The sequence below is a fragment of the Sebastes umbrosus genome, chromosome 15 (genome assembly GCF_015220745.1).
Source record: "Sebastes umbrosus isolate fSebUmb1 chromosome 15, fSebUmb1.pri, whole genome shotgun sequence".
In the NCBI taxonomy this organism is placed as follows: Eukaryota; Metazoa; Chordata; class Actinopteri; order Perciformes; family Sebastidae; genus Sebastes; species Sebastes umbrosus.
This window is the reverse complement of record NC_051283.1, coordinates 26,448,519-26,467,802: the sequence shown is the minus strand read 5'-3', so window position 1 is coordinate 26,467,802 and position 19,284 is coordinate 26,448,519. Positions and strand designations below refer to the sequence as shown.

General features: G+C 38.7%; 1 long non-coding RNA gene across 1 annotated transcript; it reads left to right on the top strand.

The window, feature by feature from the left end:
• The first annotated feature begins 401 nt into the window (after window positions 1-401).
• Window positions 402-883, top strand: LOC119502909. The gene is made up of 2 exons (XR_005210214.1): window positions 402-433; window positions 691-883. It is a non-coding gene; the product is annotated as an uncharacterized LOC119502909 (long non-coding RNA).
• The last annotated feature ends 18,401 nt before the right edge of the window (window positions 884-19,284 follow it).

The window sequence follows — 19,284 nt, the reverse complement described above, 5'->3', positions numbered from 1 at the left end:
GACCGCTGTGCATCTAAAACCCCCGTCTCCTCTCAGCTACTCATGTTCCTTCTTATGTAACCGTCCCAACGGAGTAATTGAATCATCCATGTGCTGTACGATATCACGGGCCAAAAAGCTCTGACATGACTTCCAGTGCTAAGTGGCCCGCTAAGTGTCGGGTCGTCTTTCCGTAACCACTGTCACTCATTGACGTACGACTGATTATTCTATGTGTTGGTGCTTGAACAAACGGTACAATTAGTTTACAATATGTGGTGAATCGTTACCAGTGAGTCGTGGATATTCCCTTACAAGGTCACAGTGGAAGTTGAGTTCAAAGAATGTGATATTTCTGCACACTGGGGTCCATAAACAGTCTTGGAATTACATAAATTGGGTATCACTGTAAAGCTGAGACTCTTGTGGATCCAATGAGCCCAACTGTATTCATGTGTGATGATGTTAGTCCCCATAGGAGCCATTTCTTTGTAGTGAGACCATATTTCGAAACTTGACCTCACTGTATAAAATGACCTGTGGTGACCTCTAGGATAATCACAGCCTCATGAAACTTTACAGCCACAAACTAGAGACCTAGAGCATTCAGAGGATGGATGGCTTTTCTACGTAGGTAGATTGACAATAAGGGGGTTTCTGAGCAGTTTCCACAACAGAAGTGCTCGCCATCCAATCGCCGAAAAAATGCAGCTCTTGCAGAAATCTCCAAATGTCAAAATGTTTTGATACCAAATCACAGCATGACTTTTTCTATGGTGTTCCTTAGGTCTTGGCGTCTTAATGTGGGATTTTGGAGGGGTTATTGATCATTTTTTATCAATTATTGTGTGGGAAAAAATGGTTAAATTTAGCACCAAATCTGTGTAACAAATGGTATCAACCCCAAAATTGCTGCAACAACTTATGAGTCATAATAGTGAATGGGGATGACCATCATATACTTCTATCATAATGATCTAAACCCTTATACACTTTGACAATTAATTTTAAATAATTAATTAATTAATTCATGTTTATTTCTGATTTATGACTAGAACAAATTGACACACAGTGTTGAGTTGCATCTCAAATTAATCTTCAGGTTCCCAGCTTTCAGATGATGTACACCACTTCTATGTGACATCTACTGTTGACCTGCTATCTCCCCCTAAAGACCCCCTGCACCTCCCTAAAAAACACAAACATTGTGGTCTATTGTGGGTCTCTTAACCTGTTTTCAATACAAATCAGCTTGTTTCAAGAATTTTCAAGATTAAAGTGTAATTTTTGTGCAGGGAAATGCCTCCTTCTGTCCTCTTTCAACATTTATTAGGAGATTATTGTTTTATATTAATATATAAACGATAAGCTGGATATATTTTTTGCAGTGAACAAAACAAGCCGGTGCTTCTTCTCGTACATCAAACACTGACGGGAATGTTTAGGCTTGTGGTTTATAATGTTTGCGAAGCAGTTATAGCCGCCATAAACACAGCACACTGAGGCCTGACATACGCAGGTTACAAGCTTCGGGATTGACCTTCAGATTGTTTACAAAATAGCGTGAAATATTTCCACTGGATCATTTGGAGATTCACTCACAAGGTCAAGGATGAAGGGGGATAAAAAGCAGCTTTGTGTGAAGACAAGAGGTTAATCATAGCGCCGTCAGTACTGTCCTTCCTTTATTAAATTAAACATTTACAGAGGGCACTGGGTCATATGAGCCTGCAGGGAAAGACAAGTGGGGGAAAGTTTAAAGACGTCTTTTTATCGATTATTCAGACATCTTTCTGCATGACCCAACAAATCTTCTCTTTTCTCATTCTTCCTCTCAGAGGAATGCCCTTGTTTTTATGGCCGACAAGTGCTTTTGCAACTCCCTCTGCTTCCCCGAAGCCCAGGGATTCCTCAGATAAGACCGTTATTCTTTCTGAACAATGCCAAGTTTGTCCGGGCGTCTTCTGGGCCTCACGCTGTTCCCTTGGCCACCGAAGGAGGAATTTTCCACTCCGAGCCTTCCCCGGAGAGAGCAGCTTTCCTCTCGTCTTGTTTTATAGACACAGGTGGAAGTGGGTCGCTGCAGTGCGTGTGACAGTGTTTTTTGTCGCGAAAATATTGATGCATCTGCGGGAGGATGTTAATCTGCCCTCGCTGGGTTTGTTTTCTCGTTGACTGCAGAATGACTGCAGTAGAAGTGCGAGTGGTTTTATTTAGGCCAACACAGCGCTCTGATTTAGCTGCGTGCATCTAATTTGTGTCACTGCCTCCCGGTTCTGACATGAAAGAGGAGTTTTGCATAAACACAGAGACAATGCTGCTGTCAGGAGTCCCAAAGTAAACTTTCTTTTTTTCTTTGACGCCAAAACATTGTATGCCGATGCCATGCTGGGCTTGACAAAAGTCGCGCTTAATTTAACTCCTCCGCCCTCTCGTTCACGGTGATCATCGCCTGTCAATGCCATTTAAAAATAGCACTGTGTCATCAGTTTGACGCAGGAGGGGACAACCACAAGTCGATCATCACGCCTCGCCCAGCTGAGCTGTGCGACAAAGTAGTGAGCATGTTGTCACAGCTGTAAAACTCCACTCTTTATGCATCAATTAAAAATAAACTGATCACATGCTGCACTGTTTTTAAGTGAAACCAAATCACACCAGAATCACAGCACGGGCCTTAATACGCTCGGACAATCCAAGTTCATCTTGAGGCCTGACCTGAGCTGAATGAATCCACCATAATCTTTCTCCAGCTGGAACTCGGCCCACGTTGGCACTCCGTGCACACAGACAAAGACCATAGTGGTAATATCGGATGTCGTGTTTGTAGACGTGTAGAACAAAGTGTACGTACACAAGCAGAACACGTTGCTCTGAAGATGACACCTCAACAGGCCTGCTCGCATCTCTGTCTAAGAATTACTCTTTGATCTAGGGCTGTCAATCAATTAAAATATTTAATCGCGATTAATCGCATGATTGCATCTGTTCAAAATGTACCTTAAAGGGAGATTTGTCAAGTATTTAATACTCTTATCAACATGGGAGTGGACAAATATACTGCTTTATGCAAATGTATGTATATATTTATTATTGGTAATCAATTAACAACACAAAACAATGACACATATTGTCCAGAAACCCTCACAGGTTCTGCATTTAGCATAAAACAATATGCTCAAATCATATCATGGCAAACTGCAGCCCAACAGGCAACAACAGCTGTCAGTGTGTCAGTGTGCTGACTTGACTATGACTTGCCCCAAACTGCATGTGATGATCATAAAGTGGGCATGTCTGTAAAGGGGAGACTCGTGGGTACCCATAGAACCCATTTTCATTCACATATCTTGAGGTCAGAGGTCAAGGGACCCCTTTGAAAATGACCATGCCAGTTTTTGCTCACCAAAATTTAGCATAAGTTTGTAGCGTTATTTAGCCTCCTTGACGACAAGCTAGTATGACATGGTTGGTACCAATCGATTCTTTAGGTTTTCTAGTTTCATATGATGCCATTATCTTCACTCTAGCTATAAGATTAAGCCCACTACAACCTAAAAATCACAAGTTGTGTTACTGCTTTAAAGAAATTAGTGGCGACTCTGACAGCCCTACTTTTAAGTTTCCAATTAGGAGTGAAAGTATATAAAGGAGTGTATACAAGATCTAAGCTGATGTCTCATTAAAATCACACTGCGCGGTGACAAAACCTCCAAACTAAATAAACTCAACTGATTAACGCCCCCGCTGCTCTTTTTGTGACTTTGATATACTTTTCAAAGTGAGCGTCTTCCCTCCCGGCCTCCCTGACCCTGATAATAGCAGCTTTTTCTAGTTCAACCAGGGGAAGGAAGAGGAGATGCGAGTGGCTTCTTCTTGTAGCTCCGCAGAAAGCAGCTGGTTCATTTAACCAGATCAGAGATCAAAGGAAGCGGCGCGGTCCTCTGCTTCCATCGCCTGATGCTCCTGATGCTCCACAGCCTTTGAAGTCGGCCGTGTGCAGCATCCTCGCTTTGGGATAATAAGAGCATCTTGCATTTTTTTACAGGTACTTTGAAAATCACTGCTGCATGTCCTGGTATCAACTGGCAGAGGGAGATGAGAGGCTCATGTAACTGTCCTATATCCAAGGAGACTCCAAACATAGCTCGACTTCTACAGGCAACAAATTATCCAGCGATGTGAACAGTGTGAAATACCACAGTCTGGGCAGAGTGCGCTGCAGGCACGCCTGTACCACACACCCAACTTCAAAGTGTAAACATCAGAGCTGAGTCTCTGAGTACGTGTGAAATATTTACTGGGACACTGTAGTAGCTGGAATCATTAGAGCAGATTCATGTCTTCTGTGAATCAGTCATGAATATTCAAGTCTGAGGTAGAGCTTTTATTTCCAGACAAGCTTAACAAATGCATTTTGAAGTAGGGATGTCACAAAACTAGAAATGTAGTAGTGGATACCAATACCAGTGAAATGTTACGTTTCTCAAAAAAAAAAAAAAGTAAAAGAATAAATCCCATGTACTTTAAGTTAACCAGGTCATAATTCCCTCTCTAATATATATTTTATATTGTTAGATTTTTTAAAGCCTGAAAACAGAGCCATGAGGAGGTGCAGAAATTTGGTTATCTCTCAGAACACTTGAATTGCAATACGCTGAAAGGTTATTATGGACTTTTTTCCCAATGATGCCAAAAATATACTGCCTACTGAAGCTTTAAGGTCAAAGTTTTTCCTGAGACATTCAGTGTAAAACACGAGTGAACGATCACAGAGGCCCTCGTGCCCTTAATGAGGCCCGTCGACGCTCTGATCATGAGAGCGGAGGGTCGCTGAGCTGAATCATGGGAACCAGAGGCTGATCACTCGTGAACCGTCTCCTTATGTTACAGAATCATATGACAGAAGCAGCAGAGACACGAGAGGTTTACACTCCTACAACATTCCTGACCTCGCTTTATCCCATTATATACTATATAGAATGCGTATCCACACACATTTTTCTACTGATTTCAGCTCATGAGAACCGTTCAGCATTCCTGCACCAAGCCACATGAGAGGAATTAGGGTAATATCCGACGAGAGAGTTATATAATGTTATTCTACAGGGGCCCGGCCTGTAACCTTTATTTATTTACTCTCATTCAGACACGTGGGAACATTAAGTGGACGGAAATGAACGCTGTGTAACAAACAGGAGAATCCGTTTTCTTTAGATTAATGTTGGATAAGAAAAAAGTTCATCTCTTTATGTTTACATGATGTTATTCAAAGCTTGGGTAGTTGACCTTTGGACAGCAGAGGAAGCACGTTAGAGTGCAATCGGCTTTTTTGGTAAGAATTTCAAAATGCAAATTCGTGGATGAACGTGTGAAAACAAACTCTGTATGCCGTTAATCTGTAAAGTCCTTTTCAGACATGGAATCTGTAACATTGCTGGCTGTAGTAACGAAGGTGTCTGATACATAAATGTTTGTTATGGCTTTATTCAGAGATGACGGGACATTTACAGAATATAGTGAGGAAATGCATTTGACTGGTTGAAGGTGTGCGTATTAGGTCTGTTTTTTAAGGCTGATATTTTCAGACCAAGGTCACTGGTAGCCGATATTATGTCTTATCTTATTTTTTGACCTTTTGCATGTTGAAAAATAACAAATCTTCAGTATTTCCAAATAATATCAGTCCTCGTCTCTGTAAAATCAGATGGACAAATCCATTTTGCTTCACATTATGTCGCTGCAGTCCGGGAGAGAAATCCAACATGCTTCTCTCTCAACAGCTGGGAGTGGGTGTTGGTTGGATTATACATCTTCTGTGTGCATAATTGGGATTAGCATTAGTGTGCATAATTCTGCACACTAATCTGGAGACAAAACCATCATTCAGAAAGAAAAAAAAACTGCTGCGGCGCCGTCCGACCGCGAAGCTTACATAGCAAATACGTGAAGGGGACTGGTGAGAAAAAGTGCACGGAGAGATTTAACTTAATCTGACTTTGTGAATGAATGAGCGGATGAATGGATGAGGAAGGGGGGATGGTCAGGAGGAGCCAGCAGGTTTATTCTCTCTGGGTGTCATTATAATGATATCCAATGTTCCTGGCAGGTACAGGAAAATGGAAAATAGTTTATTAGGTTAGCAACTTCTCCCGCACGCTTTGAATGACAGGAGTCATTATTCAGTGAACTAAGGGGCATACATACAAATACAACTATTATTCTCTCTCACAGCAGAGAATGACCTCCAGGCTTATTTATGCAACACTTTTGCCGGAGTTGTACTGAAAATCTGTTGTGTACAAGGTGAACAGGCGGGGAGACAGCACTGTCAGGTAATCTGTAATCCAGGAGATGGTGGACGTGTCTACTCTCATCGCTTGCAGCTTCTTCCTCGGTAGCAGTGGCTGCATGGTGCTAATATAAAGAACTTGTGCATCACCTTCTTCTTTTCAAATATTTTTATTAGGAAGCATGTACATATCAGTAGTACAGACTTCTGCGAAGTGAATATCATTCCTCATTTCAGATATGTAACAACAAAGACAAACAATACGATGAACTAAACAAGACAAAAAAGGAGACAAGCAAACACACAAAAACAAATAATAAACAAATCAAAATGAACCCACATGCAACGCCCTATAAGGCGACACAAATCAGTGCATCACCTTCTTTAAAAAGACAACAGGGACACACTTACTCCCACACGTTAGGCTCGTTCGAGATGAACGAAAGTAGATGAGATCAGGCGGCAGCAGCAGCAGCGGGGCGGAGACAGAAAGCTGCGGTCAAGTCGAACAATTTCCGGCCGTTTAGAGCCGCCTTCAAAGAATTTACAGGAAGTCACAGGAAAAGTGACATCGTGTTAGATCCGATCTGTAGGCTACTTGTAGTTTGCAGACCACATTCAGATTTATTTATATCTGTTTGTAAATATATGTGGAAATGTGCGTGTATCCGGCATTGGATTCTATCCTTTATTATTTTTATGTCAGCCTTGTTAATGACCATTTGTTTATTAATAACCTTCGTTATTATTAATATTATTATCAACCACACAAGATGTGTTTGTTAACAGATGAAACCTTCATTGTACAACATGAGACTAATACTGTAGCTACAATCTAACGTTAAATATCACAGAAAGTTCGGACTTTCTACAACACGTTGTGTTCGATGTCAAAACTAATAGCCAATCAGCTCTTTGATCAGGCGACAGCCAGGCGTTTCCCATAATGCCCTGGGTCTTGCAGTCGGTGGAGAGCAACTGCGGCGCCTGGCTCTAAAAACTGCGGCCGCCTCGATCTCGTGAGGTTATCATTGCCCACGTCGGGATCAAGTCGGAAACAAATCTAACCGGCATGCATTGCGCAGCGATTGTCGGCTTTCAAATCTGCAAAGGGGGTTCTTAATCTCCAACAAGCCTAACGACACCAGCTTGTCTCTACGGACGACTGAGTGAACTCTGCACCATCACCAGACCTCAACGACAGCTGGAGGAGCGGAGACACAAACAAGCTGAAATCGGGGAAAATAAAACCCAGACATATCAAACTTTAAGAGATTAAAATGCTGATTTGTACTAAATGTACTGAGGGGACATGATGCAGAATTTAAGCTCTTTGCAGCACAGAAAGGCTTAATGCAGGAAATAGAAAGAGAAACCCTCTAGGTTGTGTTTTAAAATGATGCTGTTTTAGGGTTAGAGACTTCGGGGCCTGGGTGTGTTTTTAACAACGGGTGACGGCCCCTCGGGGACTAGCGAGTACTTTTATGTCACGAGTGTTTCCGGCAGAGACTTCAGAAGTGAGCCGAGTGGTTCCCAGCAGCACCGTGGAGGATTTGGACTTCGCCTCCTGCAGATATGCTCTTTCCTTGGCTCTGACTCAAGTGTGTCTGGCTAATAATAGCAGCTCGCCGCCCCGGACAGCTCCAGACATCTGGTGTTATGTGCATTTGTTACTCCACCGTTTCTGACGGGATTCGCTGTTTTTTGTAATGTGGTGTGACAAAAGGTCACGCAGCCTACTCTCACTTTATTGCTGTGAGATGGAAAACATCTCTAAGTCGTCAACATTTGTAGGACTCTTTTGTGTTTTAGTGCTGAAATAGTCAATTATTTCATTAGTAGAGTTGGTTGAAGAAGGGGGATGCAGTTCAGGTCGCACTAGCAGAAGGATCCTGTTGGATTTGGGCAACAGATAATCGACTTAAAGACAGATCCCTGCAGCCTGGCCCCTCTTTTCTCAATGAGAGCTGCAATCACTGAGCCCGCTGATGTGGAAACCTACCAGAAGATCGCCGTCTGTGAGCGTCTCATTGATTGACTGCTGTCAGCTGATTAGTCCGGGGTGGAAAATTCCACCCGAGTTTCTGCAGAGCAGTTTGAAATATAACCTATCCAGTCAGTGGCATAGGGTCAAATACTCAACATCACATGATAACAATAAGGCCACAAAATGTTAGCTCCTGACAACACGTTACCATGGTCTCGCGCTGTTCCCCTGGCCTTGGTCTCACACTGCTTTTGCCCTTTCAGTTAGGAGTCAAGAATAGGCCTAACTGAAGATAAGAGAGGGAGGAGGGCGAGTTCGCAGCCAGTCAGAGGTGTTTGATTTTACAAGAGACTCGGAAAAAAACGTATTTAACCGGAAATCAATTCTTCTTCTTCGCCGCTCCAAAACAGCAGCCTTCACTGTGCTGTCGACCTGGATGTATCATGGCTTCCACTGGCAACTACCTGATTGCAGGTAGTTTGTCACGTGACGATAGCAAACAACAACAGTGCGGTGCTAGAGGAGAGTGTAGTCAGAGCGAGGGAAATGTCAGCCATCTGACCAGGCAACATTTCATAGTAGAAAACCTGTTCATGTTTTAGAAAGGGTTTAACCTGAAACAGGCCATACAACAAAGATAATAATCATAACACATCCATACATCGTCAGTAGTAAACAGCTGTTAAACAATAATAATAACAACTATATATATTTTGTTATCACGCTGGTATCGGATCTGTACTCGGTATTTGCCGATACCGCAAATGCAGGTATTTTATTTGTATAACCCCAAATCACAAATTTGCCTCGGGGGGCTTTACAATCTGAACAGGACACGACACCCTCTGACCTTTACAGTAAGACCCTTTCATCGGATAAGGAAAAACTTAACTAAAAAAAAAAAATGGAAGAAACCTCAGGAAGAGCAACAGAGCAGGGATCCCCCTTCCAGGACGGACAGACGTGCAATAGATGTCGTGTGTACAGAGTAACAACATAATGAAAATACAACATAGACAATCCATATGACAAAAATAATACTTATAATGTGAAAAAATATGTGAGAAGGTGGATCTAGGAGGAGGTCAAGCAGCTTCCCGGCATCGCCAAACAAATAGAGCCAGAGCAACACGACCTCCTAAGTTAAAATGTGGGCGAATACACAACTAGATTTTAGCTCCCGACCACAGAGAAAATGATCTTCTCTCATTAAAATGTCATAATGCTCAGTTCAAACTAAATGAAAGCAGTGCTTTTACAGAGAGTTCGACTCTCTGACCGTCTGACAGTTGAGGATCCTGATAAGTCTACCGCAAATTCAGGTATCGGAATCTGTATCGCGAAGGAAAAAAATGGATTGGGAACATCTCTACTACTTCCGAAGGACATGCAAAGTATTTTTGCCGTGCCACTTTCTGATGTGACCAGGCGCTTCCAGTTGGTATTTCTTGCCATGCAAAGCCAGCAGTATCTTCAGCAGCTCATTTACAGTAAGAAGTACTCAGGACATATTTTTTGTCAGAGAGGGAGAAACTAGGTAAGATAATCTGATAAAGTCACTGATGCATTCAGACATGTGGAGTACCGTGGAGAGCTGGTGAAAACATCCAGCCTCCTTCCCTCCTCCCCACAACGGTCCCTAAAAACGTGTAAAGGGATTAAATCCATCAGAGGAAAAAACATCTCTGTTGCCATTAGCCTCATTTAATTGATTTTCCCGAGCAGAGCCCCTGTGTAGATCAGAAAAGTGTTCCTGCACGGTTCACCATTAATAGCTTGACTCCCGGCAGGAGACGCAGTGACACTGTGGCTTCGGTTTGAACACCACCACCCACAGGTAGAGGCCGGGAAACAAACCACCAATTATGAGCGGCAGATCAGCATGTTCTGTCCCGGACCTCCTCCCTCTAACCTGGCCTGTTGTCAAGCTGCTCGTGCTCAGCCCCCCGCCTCCGTCTGCCTCCTCACATCTACCTCACAATTACTGCCTGTCTGATGGAGTACAAATCACTGAAGTTATCAAATCAGGCTTCAGATCCGCTCCTGTGTTTCTGCTACAGTATCTGCTGCTGCTGCTGCTCTGATGAGGTGATCAGAGCCTCATCTATCTCTTCCTCCCTCTGCTGCATCGTCACCCAGGATACAGCAGATAAACACCACTGGAAAGGTTCAAGGCCTCTCCATGCTATCATGCAAACAACTGCATGGAGGCAGTTCGGAGACCTTTGCGTGTCTGTTTCCAGTGGTGGAAGTAAAAGTAGTGATATCACACTACAGAAATATTCACAAGTGAAAGTCTTGCATTCAAAACAGCAGTCCAAATTCAAAACATCGGAGCTGTGGCCCGTCCGCTCCTCCGATGTGACTGAGAGCAGTTAGCGCAAATTTTCGCAATTTGAGGGTTATCTTCTAGACACAACCACGTTACCCTCTGGCTAGAAGCAGTAAAACAAAACTACAACTACTTTAAGTTTAGGCAATAAAACTACAACTTCTTTAGGTTTAGGCAAACAAACTACAACTTCTTTAGGTCTAGGCAACAAAACTTAAACTTTTTTCCGACATTTTTTTAAAAACTTTTTTTTAGACAATTTAAAAAAAAAAAATTCTTCAGACATTTTTTTTGGACTTGTAAAACTTTTTTTTCCGACATTTAAAAGATTTTTTTTTTTTTTAAATTTTAAATTCTGACATTTTTTTTTAAACTTTTTTTTTAGACAATTTAAAAAAATTCTTCAGACTTTTTTTCTGGACTTTTTTTTTAATTCCGACATTTTTTCGGAAATTTTTTTAAAGACTTTTTTTTAAACAATTAAAAAAACTTTTAAAACTTTTTTTACGACATTTAGCTTTTTTCTGACATCTTTTTTGACTTTTTTTCTGACATTTTTCTGACATTTTTTCTGACATTTAAAAAAAAAAACTAATTTCTGACTATTTTTTTGAAAATACTTTTTTTCAAACAATTTAAAAAAAAAATTCTTCAGACATTTTTTTTGGACTTTTAAAACTTTTTTTTCGGACATTTAAAAAAATAAATAAAAAAAATTCTGCCCTTTTTTTTTAAAACCCTTTTTCAGACAATTTAAAAAAAATTCTTCAGACATTTTTTTTCTGGACTTTTCTTTTAATTCAGACATTTTTTCGGACATTTTTTTAAAAACTTTTTTTTAGACAATTAAAAAAAAAAAAAAAAAAAAAAATATTCTTCAGACATTTTTTTTTGGACTTTTAAAACTTTTTTTCGGACATTTAAAAAAAAAAAAAAAAAGATTCTGACATTTTTTTTTTTAAATTCCGACTTTTTTTTAAAAAAAACTTTTTTTTTAGACAATTTAAAAAATTCTTCAGATATTTTTTTTCTGAACTTTATTTTTAATTCAGACATTTTTTCGGACATTTTTTTAAAAACTTTTTTTTAGACGATTGAAAAAAAAGATTTTAAAAAAATGTCCGGAAAAATGTCGGAATTAAAAAAAAATCCAGAAAAAAAATGTCCGAAGAATTTATTCTTTTTTAAATTGTTTGAAAAAAATATTTTCAAAAAAATAGTCAGAAATTAGTTTTTTTTTAAAAATGTCAGAAAAAAAGTCAGAAAAAAAGTCAGAAAAATGTCAGAAAAAAAGTCAAAAAAGTTTTTTTTTTTTAAAACCCTTTTTCAGACAATTTAAAAAAAATTCTTCAGACATTTTTTTTCCGGACTTTTTTTTTAATACCGACATTTTTTCGGACATTTCTTTAAAAACTTTTTTTTTAGACAATTGAAAAAAAAAAAATCAAAAAAAGATTCTTCAGACATTTTTTTAAAAACTTTTTTTTAAACAATTAAAAAAACTTATAAAACTTTTTTTCTGACATTTAATTTTTTAACTTTTTTTCTGACATTATCTTTTTTGACATTTTTTCTGACATTTTTCTGACTTTTTTTCTGACATTTTTTTAAAAAACAAATTCTGACTATTTTTTTGAAAATACTTTTTTTCAAACAATTTAAAAAAGAATAAATTCTTCAGACATTTTTTTTCTGGACTTTTTTTTTAATTCCGACATTTTTTCGGACATTTTTTTAAAAACTTTTTTTTATTTGGTTTAAAAAAAAAAAAAAAAAAAAAAGATTCTTCAGACATTTTTTTGGGGACTTTTAAAACTTTTTTTTTGGACATTTAAAAAAAAAAAAATTCTGACATTTTTTTTTTGAAATTCCGACATTTTTTAAAAAAACTTTTTTTTTAGACAATTTAAAAAAATTCTTCAGACATTTTTTTCTGAGCTTTTTTTTTAATTCCGACATTTTTTTGGACATTTTTTTAAAAACTTTTTTTTAAACAATTAAAAAAACTTTTAAAACTTTTTTTACGACATTTAATTTTTTAACTTTTTTTCTGACATTATAAAAAAAAACAAATTTCTGACTATTGTTTTGAAAATATTTTTTTTCAAACAATTTAGAAAAAATAAATTCTTCAGACATTTTTTTTTGGACTTTTAAAACTTTTCTTTCAGACATTTAAAAAAAAAAAAAAAGAATTTCAGACAATTTTCTGGACATTTCTTCTTACTTTTTTCAGACAATTTTTAATATATATATATATGTATATATATATATTTTAAAAAAAAAAAAAAATCTTCAAACATTTTTTTTGGGACTTTTTTTTAAATTCTGACATTTTTTCGGGCATGTTTTTTAAAACTTTTTTTTAGACAATTAAAAAAAAAAAAAAAAAAAGATTCTTCAGACATTTTTTTTTTGGACTTTAAAAACTTTTTTTTGGGACATTTGTTTTTTTTTTTAAAAAAAAAAAGCTTTTTTTCAGACAATTTTTTTTGGACTTTTTTTCTGACATTATCTTTTTTGACTTTTTTTTCAGACATTTTTTCCGATATTTTTTGGACGTTTTTCTTCATGTGTAATGTTACAATAGAGTGGAGTACCCCTTTAACCTTTCACAGATCAGGTTCATTCATATGAAGTTGGAGTAGCAGCAGCAGGTAAAGCAGTAATAAGGATCAATAACATTATGATAGATAGATAGATAGATAGATAGATAGATGGATAGATAGTAACTTTATTAATCCAGAGGGAAATTCAAGTTTCCAGCATCACAGTTCCATAGTGCAAAACATGTTAATAAAAAGGCAGTAAAAAAGTTAGTAGTGCAAAGTAAAAAAAACAAATATACCAGATATAAAAAATACAAGGAGATGAAGAAAACTGTTAAAACTGAATATAGTGCAGGGTAAGAGTTGTGTACCGGTATATTATATTTTCCATCAACAGAAATGACACCATATTTTGATATTTCCAAATGCTCAGACGTATCAGTCAGTATCATCATGTGAAAGAACAAATATCCATAAAATAGTGTTCGTCACAGACAAATGGAAAAAAACAAACGTGATCCCTGGTATTTTTATGGGCTTGAACTTCACGGGGTAAACCGGGATCGCAATAAAAATGTCACAACAAGACAATCATCACCTCCCATTTAGAGGGGAAGGAATCCGTTGAGCCGCTGCCAAACATGTTTGAGTAGGCTACAATATAACTTCTGTTGCTGATCGTAAAAATGCTCTTATCGCTAATGCTTTACCGTGTGAAATACCTTGTGTGTGTGTGCAATGTGTTTATTGCTGTGTTAGCTCAAGAACAAAACATTTTGATCCACTTGTACTGTAAACACTCATTAGTAACACTTTTCCCAGCACTGTAGGTTGTGAAATCCAAACACAGCGTGAGTCGTTCCTGCTGAGTAATGCTGCTCAGGACACTCTAAGATAAGAGTTTTTTTATTTATCCTGACTCCTAAAAAGAGAACACTGGGTGCAAGTTATTATCGATCGTGATGTGGATTTCCCAGAGCTAACACACAGACATGACACTGAGATGTGAGCGCTTGAGTGAGATAATTTGCAGAGTCATGAAGCCGGGACACTGTGTCATGTGATAAGGCTATTAGAGAAGGATCTGGCCTCCCTAAATAATCTGGATTTAATCTGACGCCATGGAGTGTAAAAGAGACGTGAAAGCGTATGGGGTGATTTGGTGGCACATGTGAGGAGGAGGAGGAGGAGGAGGAGGAGGGGGAGGTGGGAGACAGAAACAAAGAAAGCTGAGTCAGAGTCACAGAGAGAACATCCTGCCTGCGTCGAGTGCTGTGCGGCGTTAAGAGGCTGACTAAGTCTGGATGGTGGGAGAATCATGTACTGGAAAACTTCTTAGTGTATCATCCATCTCCTGAAGTACAACTGATGTTCACGCAATGAACTCGCTGCACTCTGTTCAAGTGTCAACGTATCCTCGTACAACGGTTCGTAAGATATCATACGGAATGTTATTCCTCATTTTTCGTGCGTCCTACGAATGTCCAGCAACAACTCAAGTACCGCTCGTTACATGCATACAGTCTTTTCAAAATAAACTTCCGTCTTCACAGGAAACAACTTGGTTAGGTTTAGGAAAAGATCACGATTTGGGTTAAAATAACTACACCTGAAATACTTCTACAACTTCTTTAGGTTTAGGCAACAAAAGTAGGTTTAGGCAATAAAACTACAACTTCTTTAAGTTTAGGCAACAAAACTACAACTTTTTAGGTTTAGGCAATAAAACTACAACGTCTTTAGGTTTAGGCAATAAAACTACAACTTCTTTAGGTTTAGGCAAGAAAACTACAACTTCTTTAGGTTTAGGCAATAAAACTACAACTTCTTTAGGTTTAGGCAATAAAACTATAACTTCTTTAGGTTTAGGCAACAAAGGTACAACATCTTTAGGTTAAAGCAACAAAACTACAACTTCTTTAGGTTTAGGTAATAAAACTACAACTTCTTTAGGTTTAAGCAACAAAACTACAACTTATTTAGGTTTAGGCAATAAAACTACAACTTATTTAGGTTTAGGCATACAACTACAACTTCTTTAGGTTTAGGCAGTACGGAAAGTTATTCCTCATTATCCGTGCATCCTACGAATGTCCAGCAACAATTCAAGCCGCGCTCGTTACATGCATACAGTCTTTTCAAAATAAACTTCTGTCTTCACAGGAAACAACTTGGTTAGATCTAGGAAAAGATCGCGGTTTGGGTTAAAATAACTACACTTGAAATACTTGCTTAGGTTTAGGTAACAAATCTACTTAGGTTCAGGAAAAGATCGTGATTTGGATTCAAATAACTACGGAAGTGGCGTAACTTAAGTATGGAAGTTACGTGACAAATAAATCAATGTTGATTTCTGGTTTCACACGGGGTACCCAAAATCTTGTTTTCCCGAATACCTCTGATATATGAAGAAATGTAAAGATGACATTTAAGTGGTTAAACTGACAAGCTCTTTATTAATGCATCAACATTTAAAGATATAACTAAAACTCTGACTGATACTGCATTTACTACAGTGGTGGAAGAAGTACTCATATTTTACTTAAAAATAAAAGTAGAAATACTCACCATATAAACCATACATCACTTTCATGATGCGGCTGGTAAAGGTTGAGCTAATTTTAATTACTTTATATACGGCTGGGTAACCCATAATAGTATATCATAATTTATTAGTCAATTTATGTTTTGTAATCTGAATCTGCAAAGTAACTAAATTGTCAAATAAATGTAGTGGAGTACAATATATCATTCTGAAATAGAGGAGTAGAAGTATAAAGTAGAAGTAAAATGGAAATACTCAAATAAAGTACAAGTACGTCAACATTGCATTTAAATACAGTACTTGAGTTACATTCCACCACTGATAAAACAGTAAATAATGAAAAGAGAAGGGAGGCCTTTTCTGCCTTTTCCTCGACCACGTGAATGAAGTGTTTCACCTCATTTCGTCGAACAGGGATCAGGTGAAAAGGATTATGTGCTCATTAAACCTCTAAAGTCTGAATCAAACCTCAATTATCCTCAAACTGCAAACCTTCCAAAGCTTCTCGGGTCGCTGCGTGGTTTCATAAGAGAGGCCGGGAGCTCCTGAAACCAGCTGGAGCCTCAGCTGCACCTCAGCTCTCCTTGTGTTTCTGTCATTGCTGCTGCATCCAGATCCGACTGAACTGTGGGTCCACGTCAGATTAGCCCCGGCACACGGACTCAAACAGAAGGGGCCCTGCCAGTTAACATTAAAGTCAAGATGGAGACAGAGTTTGCACGTTATTAGATTAGTATACACGTCATCTGTCTGTTTTGTTTTTATTGTTTAAGAGAACTTTTCTTACCCGACTCTGAAACAAATCTGCCTCCAGGCAAATACATATTTTAATGAAATATAAACACATATTTTATGATTGTTTAATTGTATGAGTCATTTATCAAGCGAAAATAGTTCCAACCTCTCAAATGTGAGAATTTCTTGCTGTTTTCTTGATTGCAAATTCAATATTTTTCTGTTTTGGACTTTGAATTGGACAATAAAACCTACTTGAAGACTTCTTTGTGGGCTCTGGGGACTTGTGTTTGGCACTTTTCACTGTTTTCTGACATTTTATAGATTGAATGGTTAATTGATCATGAAAAAAAAGTGTCACTGTAGTTGCAGCCTTATTAACTCTTAAAGGTGCTAAATACGGGATTGAGAGCATTTCAATGGCTTCTCAACGACTCGCAGCTAACAGTGCAAACAGCGGCCAAAGTTTTGACGGCTAACAGTGTGTAAACATAGGGGCTGTTTTATTTCTGGCAGCTATTTTACATTTAGGCTTAGTCTTAAAACATTGATGCTCATTAGTTTTAGTCACATACTAGTCATTTTTATCCTTGATAGTTTTAGTCTAGTTTTAGTCGACGACAACTTAAAACGTTTTAGTCACCGAAAAGTCATCTGATTTTAGTCAAAATGTTTTCTCTCTTAATTTTGTCAGCTATTTTTTTTGTATTTAATCTTAGTCCTGTTAAATCATCAGGTTATATTGAACATTTCTGTCATCTTAGTCAAACATATTTCACATAAAATGCTTATCTTATTATCTGATGCAAAACACAGGTTGAATGATTAAGAATGCAGCTTTGCAGTTAGTTCGAGTCATCCTGACTGAGCTCATTAATGATACGCCGCGGTTCAGTCGCACCCACAGTTCCATTAAGAGAGCAAATCCGCCCCCACGCCCAACATGTAAAAATATGTGTTACTCAACCACACCAACCTGACCAGCAAACCGCCAACTTTATGCATTATAGTAGCACAATTGTCATGAGTGAGACAAGAAGGACAGAGACGGACTGAGCGCCGCCGCCCCAAGTTTGACATCGTCACCGTTAATGTTTAATGACGTCGCTGCCGTCTCATCAACGTCTCGTCATCGTCTCGTCTTAGTCATGGAAAAAAAAAGGTTGTTGACCAACACATTTCGTCATAGTTTTTCTTAAACGAAATTAACACTGCCTGGGGGTGGAACCTGGGGGTGGAACCGGAGTTTGGGCGCTACGCTTCCACAACGAAGCCGTCGGTCGGGACGGCGTTATCAGCAGTAACCGCCGTATGAGAGCAGTGCAGAGCGTCAGCTGTGAGCTAGCCAGTGGGGCACGCTTACATGCACTAAAATCTCATGCGAACGGCCCGGCAATGTCAGCAAAGCATGGAGAAGCTCTGATTACAACACACACAGAGGGGGAGAGACTTCATTCTCTGCTCAGGTAGACTTTACTCCTCTATATCGTTACATAGCAAATAGATGTTTGCTGCTATATTAATGCTCTTAGCACCTTTAACTACAGCAGTCTTTCAGACAAGGTGGCATCTCGTGGAGCTCGACGATTAGTCAGCTCCTACAACACACTCACACATTCACACAAAGGCATTATTCACATGCTGACTAAAATCTAATGCCGCTTACATAACTCTCACTTACAGTTTTAAAACAAGCCGTGCAACCCTCTCCTCGTTCCACACTACATGTATACTGCGCAGCAGGTAAACAAATGGAAGATATAAACACAGCTGGAATGAAGGTGTATTACATAACCTCAAGGTGATTCAGAGAAAAGGCTCTTATAAGGGTGTGACTCAATCAGCTGGTGGTGATCCTCAGAGCGTCACCTGGATACAAATCAGAGAGCAGTGACGACATTTGGAGCAGCATTCACTGAGCTGGCCAAAATACCTTCAGGTAGATTACAGATCTGGTGTGGAGTGTTATCTGCGACCCCGCCAACCCTCTGACGTCTGACACAAGTTTGATTCAGCAGTGCATCCTCTGTGCCGCCCTTCAGCCGGGCCTCTAGTCAGACCAGGCCCTGACCAATTTGGTGCCTTACGCAAGATTTTAGCTGGTGCTCTCCTCTTTTTTATTTTTTTTGTGCACATGCAAAGCACACCGTGCCAGGAGGTTCTTAAACAGGGTTATTTTTGTGCATACAGGATTGATATAACCTGCTTATAATATAACTACCATATTGACCTTGATTATGAGACGGAAAAAGAATTAAATCTGACCAGAATGCACCAGTCACAGTTACATTTGAAAAAAAAAATATGGTAAGCTTATATATCTTTTAAATTCAATCGTCTTGTTTGAATAATCCAAAAATTAAACTGTAGCCTACTGGTAGGTCTATTAAAAACATAATTTAACCATCTAAAAGTGAAAAATAGAACCATAGTTTATATTTGAATTAGGGCTGTCAAAGTTAACGCGATAATAAAGCGTTAGCACAAATTTGTTTTTAAGGCTCTAAATTCTTTAATGCATTAACGCAAATTGCAATTTTTTGGTTGCAGCGGGTTGAGAGTGAAGATACTGGCATCATATGAAACTAGAGAAACCTAAAGAATCCATAAGTACCAACCATGTCATACTAGCTTTTCGCGAAGAAGGTTAAATAACGCTCCAAACTTACGCTAAAGTTTGGCGAGGAAAAACTGGCATGGCCATTTTCAAAGGTGTCCTTTGACCTCTGACCTGAAGATATGTCAAAGAAAATGGGTCCTATGGGTACCCACGAGTCTCCCCTTTACAGACACACCCACTTTATGATAATCACATGCAGTTTGGGGCAAGTCATAGTCAAGTCAGCACACTGACACACTGACAGC